General features: G+C 40.8%; 1 protein-coding gene across 11 annotated transcripts in view; it reads right to left on the reverse strand.

Annotated features, from left to right (window-relative positions):
• Positions 1 to 13,610, reverse strand: part of PLD5 (phospholipase D family member 5) — a 235,978-nt gene that overhangs the window by 69,530 nt on the left and 152,838 nt on the right. The window contains exon 1 of one of the 11 annotated variants that reach the window (XM_025190797.2): positions 1,231 to 1,376. The exons of the other annotated variants lie outside the window; for them this stretch is intronic. The gene's annotated coding sequence lies outside the window, so the exon portion shown is untranslated. Of the gene's footprint in view, positions 1 to 1,230; positions 1,377 to 13,610 lie in introns of those variants that run through there. 11 annotated transcript variants of the gene reach the window in all.

The raw sequence follows: 13,610 nt of genomic DNA on the forward strand, positions 1-13,610 counted from the left end.
TTGAAATTAGGAATGTGAATGATTAACCGTTTAACCTTGCTAGGTGAGGCTTACAGGTTACAGTCAACTAGCAGGGGCTGGAGCAGCCACCCCCTCACCTGCCATGGGTATGGGGCTGCTCCAGCCCAGTGGGGCCCACTGCAAGCAGGCAGGGAGCCCTCCAGCTCAGCTCCAGTTCCTTCATCCATCCCCATTCAATTGGCTAACCAGTTAAACATAATGTTTAACCAATTAACTAATAAAATGGTATTTTTCATCCCTAATTGAAATTTGGCAAGTGCACTAAGCATGACCCCAAGAATACAATTAAATACACTGCTCTTGATTTTCCATCTTTATCATGTCTTTTCAACACAAAGTGTTCCATTATTAGGGGCAAATTAAATTGCCAGCAAAAGTAACATAAAGAAGCAGAGGATGCACACAGCTCTCATGTTGTGTGCAATCATCGTGTACCTCTCACATGTCCTTGCTTTAAATGTGTGCCACTTCTCATTTTTACTGGGGATTTTTGACCCGCCCTACCCCTCCTGCCCTCACACCACCCATTCCCTCAAACCACCATCCAGCCTCTTTTCTACATCCTCTCCCAAGCATGCCCCATCCCTGCTCCTCCTCCTCCCTCCCATATCTTGAACACCATGAATCAGATTATTCACAGAATTTAAGCTCTGGGGAGGGGGAGTAGTGGGGATAGGGTGCAAATCAGGTGATTCAAAGGGCTCCGGAAGTTTCCGGGGGGCGGGGGGGAGGGGAAGGGAATATATAAGTGCTGGGCCCCCAGTGCACAAAAGGCTCGGAGGAAGGGAGCAAAGGACTGGTTGCACAGGCCACACATAGAATCTCAATGATCTGTATACAGCCTACACCCTTCCCTCAAGAGGGAGAGGTTTTAGACCATGTAAAGGGGGGAAATGGTACAGGCTGGTAGCCCGGCAGTGCACACAGGGGAATTACGCTCCATCTCTGGAGACCCTGGATTTCTCTGCCTCATGGCAACACTGGACCTGGACTCAAGCCTCTCAGCTCTGGGTTTGTTAGAAGGGGTGGCACATACTATGGTTGCCACTCAAATTTTGCCCTTTTTTGCTGTCATGTGAGAGAGGGGAGCAATGGGTCAGTTCATAGTGGCCTCAGCAGGTGATGATGGACACTAATCCAGTCTCAAACACACACACACACACACACACACACACACACACACAAGTTCTGTGGTAACTTTTGCCAGACCTGATGCTGTGAGGGAGAATATTTCCACAATATCTGTTGCTATTTCATCACTTTATCTAGGCCAGCTGCCAGCTAAATTGTTTAAGTTAGCTATAAACCATAAGTTCACGATGGAATTCCAACCATTCATCCTGATCTGGGTCAATTGAGCAAATGAAAGCTCTGCATCACAGCTCAGTCGAGCAGACCAGAGAGGCTCTTACTGCAAGACTCATAGGAGTTCTAGAATCCCACCATGTTCATGAGAATACCACTCAGTGATATCACAACTTCTTTGAGCCACATCTTCCTGGTAGTAGATATAGCGCAGTCTTCCATGTCCAGAGGTGCTGGAGCAATAGTGGGGGTACTGAGAGCCATTGAATCAAACTGTAAACCCTGTATATGATGGAAACCACTTCAAGCCAGGAGGTGCACAAGCACCCCGCAGCAACCAGAGTTCCAGCACCTATGTCTATGTCTTGTTTGCAAGGAAGGTCCAGAAAGAGTTTCTTCCAAGGCTGCTGTTATCCTAGCTGCTTTGAGGATAAGTCTTTAAACTCAGCTTCAGATGCTTTCTGATACCAGCTAAAAGTGAAACTCAGCCCTGGCATAAGCAAAGGTAAACCGTATTGATTCAAATGAACGTTGCATTGGCTCATTCCACAGCTGAATTTGTTTCTCCATTTTTGCAGCAATGCTGTTGCCTTGCTTTAGGTGAGTGCAACCATAGTGTCTTGAGGGGCAACACTGAGAATGCTTATTCAGGGCAAACTGCAAGGAATAGGGAAGACAATCCCCCAAACTGGTTGCTTTTTTCTATAATTTGAATAATAAGCAAGTAGCCAAACAGCCTCTGTAATATCATACTGGGTACCAAGAAGCCAAAACAGAGTCCTCATTAAGCATTCCAGCCTTTGGCTCCCATTCAGACAACAAACTAATATCATGAGAGATTACTGGAAACCATATTTAGCATACTTAAAGTTTTACCAATCCCAAAAGACTAGATACACCAGATCAATGACTATTTCAGATTTCACCCAAATAAATCCTTACAGGAATCCTTATTAACTAAATCTAAGATTTAGTAATACAAGAAAAAAACAAATTATATATAGGTAAAAGAAATATATACCAATGTGTATAAAAGCTTAGTCTAGATTCATAGCAGAAGTAGTGAGCTATGGAAGCAATTTAAAAGCTTATAGTCCACTAGGCACTCCAGGGCAGAGTTTGTTAAAATCCTTCCAGAGAACTCCAAGATGGAGACCTCCATCTTGTAGGTTAGACTTTCTCTGTCAAAGCTCAGGCATAGCTGAGAGAAAAAAAGGATCAGGCACGATGCTTTCTTTATAGAGATCTAACAAGCTGATAGCTTCTTGACAGCAATTGCCCAAGAGGGCCTTCCTCAGATGGTAGAATTACAACTGGAAGGGACCTCAAGAGATCAAGTCCAGTCCCCTGCCCTCATGGCTGGACCAAGCATGGTCTAGATCTTCCCATCTAACCTGCTCTTAAATATCTCCAGAGATGGAGATTCCACCACCTCCCTAGGCAATTTATTGCCGTGTTTAACCACCCTGACCGTTAGGAAGTTTTTCCTAATGTCCAACCTCAATCTCCCTTGCTGCAGTTTAAGCCCATTACTTCTTGTTCTACCATCAGAGGCCAAGGAGAACAATTTCCCCCCCCCCCCTCCTCCATGTGACACCCTTTTAGATACCTGAAAACCGCTATCATGTCCCTTCTCAGTTTTCTCTTTTCAAAACTAAACAAGCCCAACTCCTTCAGCCTTGCCTCATAGCTCATATATTCTAGACCTTTAATCATTTTTGTTGCTCTTCCCTGGACCATCTCCAATTTCTCCACATCTTTGTTGAAATGTGGTGCTCAGAACTGGACACAATGCTCCAACTGAGGCCAATCAGTGTAGAGTAGAGCAGAAGCATGACTTCTTGTGTCTTGCTCACAACACTCTTTTAATGCATCCCAGAATCATGTTCGCTTTTTTTGCAACAGAGTCACACTTTGACTCATATTTAGTTCACTATGAACCCTAGATCCCTTTCTGCAGTACTCTTTCCTAGACAGTCACTTCCCATTTTGTGTGTGTGAAACAGATTGTTCCTTCGTAAGGGGAGTACTTTGCATTTGTCCTTGTTAAGCTTTGTCCTATTTACCTCAGAACATTTTTCTAGTTTGTCCAGATCATTTTGAATTATGACCCTATCCTCGAAAGCAGTTGCAACCCCACCCCGCTTGGTATCGTCTCCAAATCTAATAAGCGTACTCTATACCAATATTTAAATCATTAATGAAGATATTGAACAGAACCAGTCCAAAAACAGACCCCTGAAGAACCCCACTACTTATGCCTTTCCAGCATGACTGTGAACAATTAATAACTACTCTCTGAGAATGGCTTTCCAGACAGTTATGCACCCACCTTATAGTAGCCCATCTAAGTTGTATTTGCCTAGTTTATTGATAAGGTCATGCGAGACTGTATCAAATGTCTTACTAAAATCTAGGTATACTACGTCCACGACTTCTCCCTTGTCTACAAAACTTGTTATCCTATCAAAGAAATCTATCAGATTGGTTTGACATGATTTGTTCTTTACAAATCCATGCTGGCTATTACCTATTGCCTTGTTTTCTTCTAGATGTTTGCAGATGAATTCCTTAATTACCTTCTTCTCCATTCTCTTTCCTGGCACAGAAGGTAAACTGAGTGGTCTGTAGTTGCCTGGGTTGTTCTTATTTCCCTTTTTATAGATGGGCACTTTATTTGCCCTTCTCCAGTCTTCTGGAATCTCTCTTGACTTCCATGATTTGAAGAATAGGTAAAGTATATTATTGCTTTGAAGCTAAACTTCTATTTCCCACAGTAACATGAGGCAATTAACCAGTCAAATAATCAAGGCAGTTCAATAAAGGCTCAGCTGAAGACAATGTAAATAATATTGTTAGTCCCTGTGATATTTTACATCTTTGAGTTAATAGACTGCAGTAATGAGTCATTAAAAGAAAGGAACAGGATTTTTGCGTCTACATGTTAATTATATCACATTATTAAACTTCTAATATGATATAGGTCAGTGTTTCTCAAACTGTGCTCCGTGGAGCCCCAGGGCTCTGCAAGACATCTCCAGGAGCTCCACGAGGTTTACAAACTGGAAACATCAATAGGTACAACACATACAATCAGTGGACTGCTGGGGCTCCGTATAAATTTTTACGCATGTAAAGGGCTCCAGAGTCCAAAAAGTTTGAGAACTGCTGATATAGGTAAACACAGACAAATACAACTATCCTCTACTGTTGATTCTTTAATAATACAAGCAAACACATTCAGTATTCAAGTCTAGTATACTTCTTTGAAATTGTCATACAAGTAGATTGTCTTCATTGATTTCAATGCCTCCAGTTAAGTTATTATGGGTCACACTGACCTGTCTGTCAGTGTCACAATGAGACATTCTGCGCCATTGTAGGTTTAGATTAAAGAATTTCAACATTCCATCCCCAGTGCACCCCCACTGCCAGGGTTCCCTCTGAGAGCACACTAAGCATTATGAGGGCATGCTGTCTCATCCCCACTCCAGATTGGTTGGTGGCATTGTCCAGTAGCTAACTTCTCCCCACCCCACAAAAATGCCAACTTCTCCTTTTGGGTTTTCAGTAAATTATTGGCCAACCTTGCAAGGCCTTATTCAACTTGATGGGCTTTCTGTGTTTGGATGGAAGAACCAAGTGAGGGGGTACACACAAAGCTCCTGACCCGCAAGAGAATGGGGAGTCATATAGAGTCCCTAGCAAGGCAGATATTGGGCAATCCTGCCATGGAGTGGTAGGGGAAATGAGGGGATGCCTGCTGCCCCTGGAATGGAGGCAGAATGGGAGGAACAGTGATGCAAGACAGAGAGGCTGACACACAGGGCACTTGTGAGTGATAATAGAGGACTACAAGGCGCTCCTGGTACGTGTAATAAACTTGTCCACCAGTAACAAAGTGTGAAACACTTTAGTTCCATTTTCAGTTTCTTCTTAACTACTCCTGCTATGCATCCCACAACCACCCTTCTGTCATCTCTGACATGGTCATAATTTTTAAAGCATAGTTCTCCTCTGTGCTGCCTCTGGTTTTGCTCTTGTTCCCTCACTCTGCGGAACATTACTGTGTGTATTTGTATATCCCCTTGTTATTTCTAGAGTTGCTTCTCCCTCCCTCCCCATCTAGATGTTCACAATTTTCAAGTAATGTGACTTTTAGTCCCCTGAATCTTAGTAGCAGCCAGTTTGTCCATCCCTACCAATAACAGACATTGGTGCACAGCTATGCCAATGTATGCTAACTTGGGCAGAAGAACAAAGGATCTTCCAGAATGACCAAATGCATGACAACTTTTAATATAAACTGATCAAGAATTCTACCAGAACAATGTTACCTGAGAGAGAAAAGAAAATGAGTCTCCCGTGCACTGATTCACTTTAGGCAGAGTAGCCATCTCATATTGGACACAATTCAGTGACTCAGGCATGGGTTTATATTCTTAGTAATTTTCAAGTTTCCTTCTTATCTGTTTGTTAAAAATCTGGTCCTATTCCAGAACTTCCATTAGTATGACCTGCCACCAGCCAAAGCAGAAGTGCAAAAGCAGAGGAATGCATAACTGGAAAACACAAAGTTCTTTTAACTACAGTTCTGAGTGATAAAATGACAAACTTTAAACTACACTATTTACTATTTTATGGCCTCTTGCAGGAGTATTAGATTTGGAATGCAAATTCTTCAATGTCTTGTCTGGTGCCAAGCAGATTAGAAATTCAGACTTAGTTCAAACACAAAACAGTAAAGGACTTACAGGGAATCATCTGACTACACCACTTAAGAATTAGTTGCCATTTTCCTTTTTAACCCCGTTCCCTTTTAAAAACTATCTGGTCTAAAACTTGCTAGTCTGGAACCATATAGCCTTTATCAATTTGTTTGTAGCAAAAGAATGACAACAGACAAACAAAACTCGAAGTACATTTGCATTAGCAGTTTCTTACACAGTTGCCACGCAAAAATGTGTTCAGAGTTGAAGTTGAATAAATCGATTTCTTTTCATCACCAATACTGGCAATGTAGGAAGACGCTGGTTAAAACATTAACCTCCAGACCAGCTTCAACTGACATGTCTTACCATTTAAAAATCATTGCATCAAAATACGCTATGCCAGCTCCAAATCTGGAATTCTCTAGTCCGGCAATATCCGTGGTCTGGAAGGACCATGGATATTCCTGGCTCAGAGAATCCTGGTAGCCTGGTGGCAGGAGGACAATCCAGGAGAGGCCGAGCTGAAGCAGCGAGATAAGGTAGAGGCTGGGAAGAGCAGCAGCACCCAGAAGGCCACAGCAATGGGACTGGAGCTGACAGCAGTCCCTAATAGCTGCCCAACACCCTGTGGCACTGGGACCGGGGTTGGAGCAATGCCCAGCAGCGCAGGCTGAGGTCAGAGCCTCAGGTAGCCCACAAAAGTGGGGACAAAGACTACGGGCTGCCATGGGGCAGAAACTTGAGCTCTCAGCAGCCCATGGCCATGGGACTGGAGCCAGTGTTAGCCCCAATAGCCTACAATAGCATTGGGCCAGACCCTGGGACAGCCTGCGGAAGTGGGGTCAGAGCCTGTGGGCTGCAACAGGGTTGGGTCAAAGCCCAAACCCTTGGCAGCCCAACCAGGGCCAGAGCCAGCTTCTGGTAGCCCGTGGCAGTGTGGGGTCGGAGCCTGTGACAGCCTATGGAAGTACGTGCAGCTGAAGCATGGCAGGCAGTCCAGCCAGGGAAGCAGCGGCAGTGGGGTCAACAACCCAGCAGGTAGCCTGACAGAGGTTGGAGGTGGTCTTCCAGCTTCCCCACCACCACCTGGAGCTGGCAGAGTCGGTGCTGGGGACTGCGGCAGGGAATCTTCTCTAGTCTGGCAAATTCCCTGGTTCAGGACCAGTCAGATGTCGAGGGTGCAGGATAAGAGATGTCCAACCTCTACACAAACTTTGTGGTTCTGGAACCAATTTTATTTTGCTTCCAGTGTGCCCATCCACAATACCCACATCCAGTTCTTCAAAATTGCTCAGTTGCACAACCTTAACTCCGACTTCAGCAAGATCAGCAAGTTACTGATCCACACAGACATGCTTAGAAAATCTGTATTGCTATTTTATTTTAAAACTTCTGCAGTCAAAGATATGTTTGTACCTTTGAGTGTGATTTTTGAGGAATTTGATATATTGAAGGAATTCATGGCCATGGTGTGTTAGAATCTCCTAGGAGAGTCCCCTAGTTTGCCTGAGTGGGGACTCTAAGGCCAAAAAGAGTGAAGTCACAATGGAGTCTTCAGTTATTTGAGGCTGGATGAGGTGAAGATTCTGGTGCATATGAAGAAACAGGGTCTTAAAAGTAACTTATGCAGCACAGTTCCAGTCTCCATTGTCAGGCCACATTTCCCAGTTTCACTTACCAGAAAGTTAAGTTATAGTTTGAAAGCAGATACGAAGAAACCAGGCAAGGCCTAGTGTTTAAAAGTGTAAAAGCAGTATGATTTTATGTGTTATGAGTTGGCTGGCCTGCCCCTCCTCTGCTCTGCAGGCACTGAACTTGCTTCTTTCACTGGACTAGTTTCCCCAACCAGTCACTCCTTTCTAGCAGGTAATTGCAGAAGCAAACATTTGTTTAGTGGATGATGCATTTTCACCTATTTAGCCACTTCTTGAGGTAAATGAACAGGTTGGTTTGAATCTCTATCACCTTGAATGTTAAATTTGCCATCCACATTCCTGATTAATCTATAGAAACAAGTACCTCCAAATCAGTTACACCAAACCAGGGGATATGCCCTGTTTGCTTTAGATATTTAAACTACAAAACACCAGAGGACAGACTGTATGAAATAATCCTGCATGGGTACAGACATGTAATGGATAAGTTAAATGGGCTTTTCGATTGTAACTTAGAAATGCTGGCTATTGCTAGTTTTCACAGGCTCATAGAGAAAAGGTCTAAAGAAAGGGACAAAATGTGGCAATGGTCCTTTTTGTCTGGGAATCTATGATCTACAGTAGCAAATTTTGTAAAAAGATTTTCATATTTCAGAGTAACAAAGGGATGAAATTTTTGCAAAAATGTGGATCCATTTTTCCACCTGCTTTATACATTAGAAAAAACTTAAACTGAAACACCATTAACCCCACACATACTTTGGAGAAACTTGAAGTTGGATTTGATGTTTAAGACACAGGTTCACCTTTATGGCTAGATTGTGTAACACAGATATATATTTATACAAAGGGGAAGCCAACTGAAGTCAAAGAGACTACTCTTGTCAGTTAAGTAAATACCAACAGACGTAACAGTCACACAATCAAGACCTTAAAATACACATACCATGTATTTGTGCATTTGTCTTGAAAAGTGACTTGCCGATTGAGACTTCACTAACTCTGAAATCACTATGGGCCCAACTTTTTGAACATAGATGCCTGAAGTTAGATGCAGACATCAGTGTTTATATGCCTGATTATTGACACAGGTACTGAACTTTAGAGGTCATACATGACAACTTCCTCTGCTCCCTTACTAAATTCTGTAATTATAATGTCATCTCAAGACTACCTGCCAAATAAACACGTAGAGGTAATGGTGTCTCTTTTCCATTTCAGAAACAATCAATAGTTTTGGCTTCTTCATCCAGGTTAAGACAATTTGGCTGTTAAGCTACAAAACTCTTAAGATTCCAAAAGAATGTCCACAACATTGAAATCAGTCTCATTTATGTTATACAACATATTTACATGCAGTATTAGACACCAGGTCTCCTGTATCTCAGTCAAATGCAGGGTGGATAAATGTATTGATTTAAAAACCATTTTCATGTATATCATGATTTTTTACTCTGCTAATTCTTTACTTCACATTTTATTGTCTTAAATTAATAAAGCAGATGTTTTATACTTAAAAAATAATTTCCTAATTGTTAGCAGCATTTCAGTTTTTTTTCCCCTACCAAGAAGTTTCACATATAAACATTCATCTATTCTGCAAGAAACATGCCCATTTACTGATTGCTGTGAGAACATCACAAATTCAAATAAAAAATTGCTCAATAAATAGTCCAAACTCAATCTGCAGCCAAAACCAGCTTTTGACATATTGCACAAGTCAAGAATGCTGAAATGATTCTGTTATATTTTGCCGTTGGGATTTGCTGCTTAAATTCAGTAGCATTTCTATTCTCAAATTACTCATATACTTTTAAAAATCCTGTCTTTAGGCACTTACTCATGGAGTTTAGGAGCCTAATTTTAGGTTACTATTTTTGCAAATATTGGCCTGTTTGTATAAGAGTTCACAATGATTTAGTTAATGTACTGAAAATTTAGACTTTTTTTTGCTAATGTAGTACTATTGCTTTGAAATGACAAAATGATTTTATGCCTCTAAATTTTAATAAAACATATTGGCCCCGTGATTCAAACACATAAGCATAAGTAGGTACACTGAAATCAATGGGATTTATTCATGTGAATTAAGTTTATGCTTGATCAAATGTTTGTGATTGGATTTTAATTTTCAATACTTTGTTTTGTGTACAGCAGTTTTGTAAAATTCAGAAAATATATCCTATCCAGGAGTAGCATTTTTTTAATAAAACAATGGAACTTATAATTTAGTTCGTTATATGTTTTCATTTAAAATTCCAATAGCCCAAATTTTCATATTAGTTTTACAGTCTCATCCTGATTTAAATCAAACATTTTATTTTTTTTTAAATCAAGGGATTGAAAATTACTTCACCTTGCTCCAGTGCCTAATCTACTAAATCAGACTGACTGGCGCACAAGCAACTGAGTCTTCCTGTGTCTCATTTTTCCTACCTGTAAAATAGGGATAAAAATGCTAGCTTACCGACTGTGGTATATGTAGCTATATTATATAGCTGGCAGGTTATACCAAACTGTTTTGTGTACTTGATCTTAACTTATTCCAGAAGGTGAGAAGGAATGTTTGAAGTGACAATGCCTATGCTTTTCCATACTTTATTTTTAAGGTTAAGGATAAGGCTAATATTAAATTTTATGACTTGTTAATGATTGTTTCAGTTTCTTCTTAAAATTACAAAGTTATGAGGCATTTTCCTCCTTAAGTAACTGACATTATTTTCAAACTTAAAACAATTTTTCAGCAGATATGGATATAGGTATGACATCAGTGGCAAGTCATCAGAAATTTGAAATTGTGCTTAACGTTCTACAACTATTTTATAATAATGAAACCTGATGGGAACAAACTGTTTTCAAATGCAATTTTATGCAATGGAGTGCACTATTTGAAAATCTAATTTTATTTCTATCATACAACTTAGTAGCCTCTTACCACCAGTCATCATCTAAAGAAAGTTTCCTGAGTATAAAGCTATGCATTGTTGACTCCAATGAGACTGTAAATAATTACTGAACAACAGAAATCAGTGGAAAGACTTTTGTTTAATTTTTGCATTTTTTCTTGGTTATTATTTGAGGGAAGGCCTAACAGCAAATGCTACAAAAAGGTTGTACAGGTTGGAAAAATAATTTTTATCTTTAGATCATTTACAGGATAGGCATATTACTTCCTAAGGAAAGATTTGTTACACTGTCAGTAAAAACATGGCTACAGTAAGATTGTGTCTTATTGTCAGAAAAGAGAAATGTCCTCTTTGCTCCACTCTGTCACCCCACCAAAAAGGGGGTTCTGAAATTTTTGTTTTGGAAATATTGTAATTTTTTACTGAGACATCCCTGGAGTGATATGGCATGTTTTGATATTCTTGGATTAAAATGCTTCCTTTCAGTTCAACATTAACCTGTGTCCCCTTAGTTGCAGTGATGCTTCATGGAAGCTTGTATGTCATTAATTTGATCTTCTCTATGGGGTGGAGTTCCTGTCCGGATTGTATATCCCATGATGTACTGCAGGAGCTCAGGCATATACAGATGATCATCAAGATAATCTGAATTAAAAGTTTCCATTTGAATTGACAACTAAAAATACTTTTACCCAAGGAACCTGAAATTAAAAAAAATAAAAATTTCACTGGTCTATCAAAAAAATTGCAAATTTTTGGCAAAAATCAAAGTTTTCCAGTGAAACATATTCCATCAAAAATAATTTCAATGGAAATTCCAAAGCACCTCTAGGAAATATCTACAACAATCCTTTATTTCACATATTGCATAGCTATTTTTCTATTTGTATATTATATTTTAGCTTTTCACACTCTGTAAACTAAAATAACACTCTGAGCATCAGGCACAGAAAAGCTGATGATCAGTAGGCTACTGATTCCCTGAGAAGCATATTACATTCTGTAAGCCTGTGTCAAGGGGATTATGGAAGGGTTAAAGCTGGAGGAAAATTTGTGCCAAAAAACAATCACTGATTTTAGATGTCCAATTTGGTTCTGATTTTCACAAGTTCTCAGCACTCCAGTAGACGTTAATGGATAATATGGGTTCTTGCCATCTCTGAAAATTAGGGCTTAGATGTCTAACTCTGGGCATACAAAATCACTGGCCGCTATTGTAAATTGGAAGTGTCTCTTGTTCTCTCAGCCTGAACACTAACTGAAGATCAGCTTTTATTTCTTACCATGAGCCTCTGGATCTTAAAAGAACATGACGTTTTTATAGTAATTTCTATTTTAAAGTAACTGATGGAAGACAGACATCTGAACTTGGCAGTAGCAGAAAGAGTCTCATGCTTGATCTATCACTGCACAGATCAGTCTGTCACCTATTTTATGGGGCTTCAACATTTTGTTTTGACTCCATGGCTACAACACAGATTAAAATGGGAACTATAAAGAAGCACATAGACTCGTATGTTACAAGCAGGAAAACACATACAATACAGGGAAGAGATAAAGCACACAATTTTTTTAAACTCTGCTGTTTATATCCTTGAAAAAATACACAGGAGACACAAATCAACATAAGGCAATATATTGTCAATTACACGCTTTCTTAACGTAGCTTGACTTCCATCCCAACAATTTAACACAACATCAACAGCAAGAGGAAAGAAAACGAGTGATTTAAGATCTCTCTGTTTTTAAGCAGGCAAGGGCAACATGCAGAGAACAGTCAGTAGAAACAAAACCACCCCAAAACCACAGGTTAAATCCTACGGTTTGAGCCACGTAGTAACAAACAGAATGAAAGCACTGTATGGTAAGAACTCTATTTAAAAAAAAAGCTATACAAGGTCAAAGATACAGGCAGTCAGACCCTTGAGACAGAATCTGTACTGTTTGTCAGAAAATCTGTCACTTCAAAGAACTCTACACGATCCTAGTGCCCCAAATGGAACAGAGCCCAGTGATCACCTCACTCTGCCACAAAGTACAGACATCTTAGCTCAGAGCACCAGCAGCTGCATTAGGGGGCTGGTGAAGAAGGACCCAGTCAGGTTCCTCCCCAAAAAGACCATGGTCAGGCAGGGAAATGGCAGCATTTGGCCTTCAGCACCATTCCTATTTCTCCAACAGGATGTGATATGGAACCCTAGTAGCTACCTCTCCCAAGGGAGGAGTCAGATGCTTCCCAGTTCAGAGAATTAGTAGCTTCCCCATGGGTAATACCAGGGTCCCTTATGTTTGGACACAAAAGGCATGGAACTTCTGGGGCCCTAGGTTCTCATGAGGCACCATATCTCAGTGCCCATTTCCTGTGGATGGACCTTTATCCTCTAGAAACACTAGCTCTCTATCTACATGCCTTAGCAGCTGCATGAAAAAGCACTGTCACTTGATGTTAGCAGCATTCACCAGGCTATTTGCACAGGAAAGGAGACTTGCCTGTTGGGAGAGGAAGAGGAGACAGAGAGGGCCTGCAGTATCAGCATAGACAGGAGAAAAGGGAAGATTACATAGGGTATGTCTACACTACCACCCTAGTTCGAACGTCCACGAGGCGTACAGATAGTTCGGATTAGGCTTCCTATTCCGAACTATCTAGTTTGTGCCGCGTGTAGCCGCGGGCACGGAGCGACATTTAAAAATGGTGGCACCCAGCAACATGCAAATGAAGTCCGGGAAATTCAAATCCCGGGCTTCATTTGCAAGTTCGTATGACTACATTAACCACCCTAGTTCGAACTACGGTGGTAGTGTAGACATACCCCTAGGGCTTGGGGGACTACTAAGCTACATAGCAGGATGAGGTGGATGCTTAAATAGTACACACAGGTGAGAGATGACAAAAGGCACAGAAAGTTATGGGCAAGAGTACGGGAAAATACAGGTAGAAAAAAACAAAGGGAAATCAGACTGAAAATACTTATCGGTGAGCCTGGAAACACCACTTTTTTTTTTTAATT

This window comes from Pelodiscus sinensis, chromosome 3, assembly GCF_049634645.1.
Source record: "Pelodiscus sinensis isolate JC-2024 chromosome 3, ASM4963464v1, whole genome shotgun sequence".
Classification (NCBI taxonomy): domain Eukaryota; kingdom Metazoa; phylum Chordata; order Testudines; family Trionychidae; genus Pelodiscus; species Pelodiscus sinensis.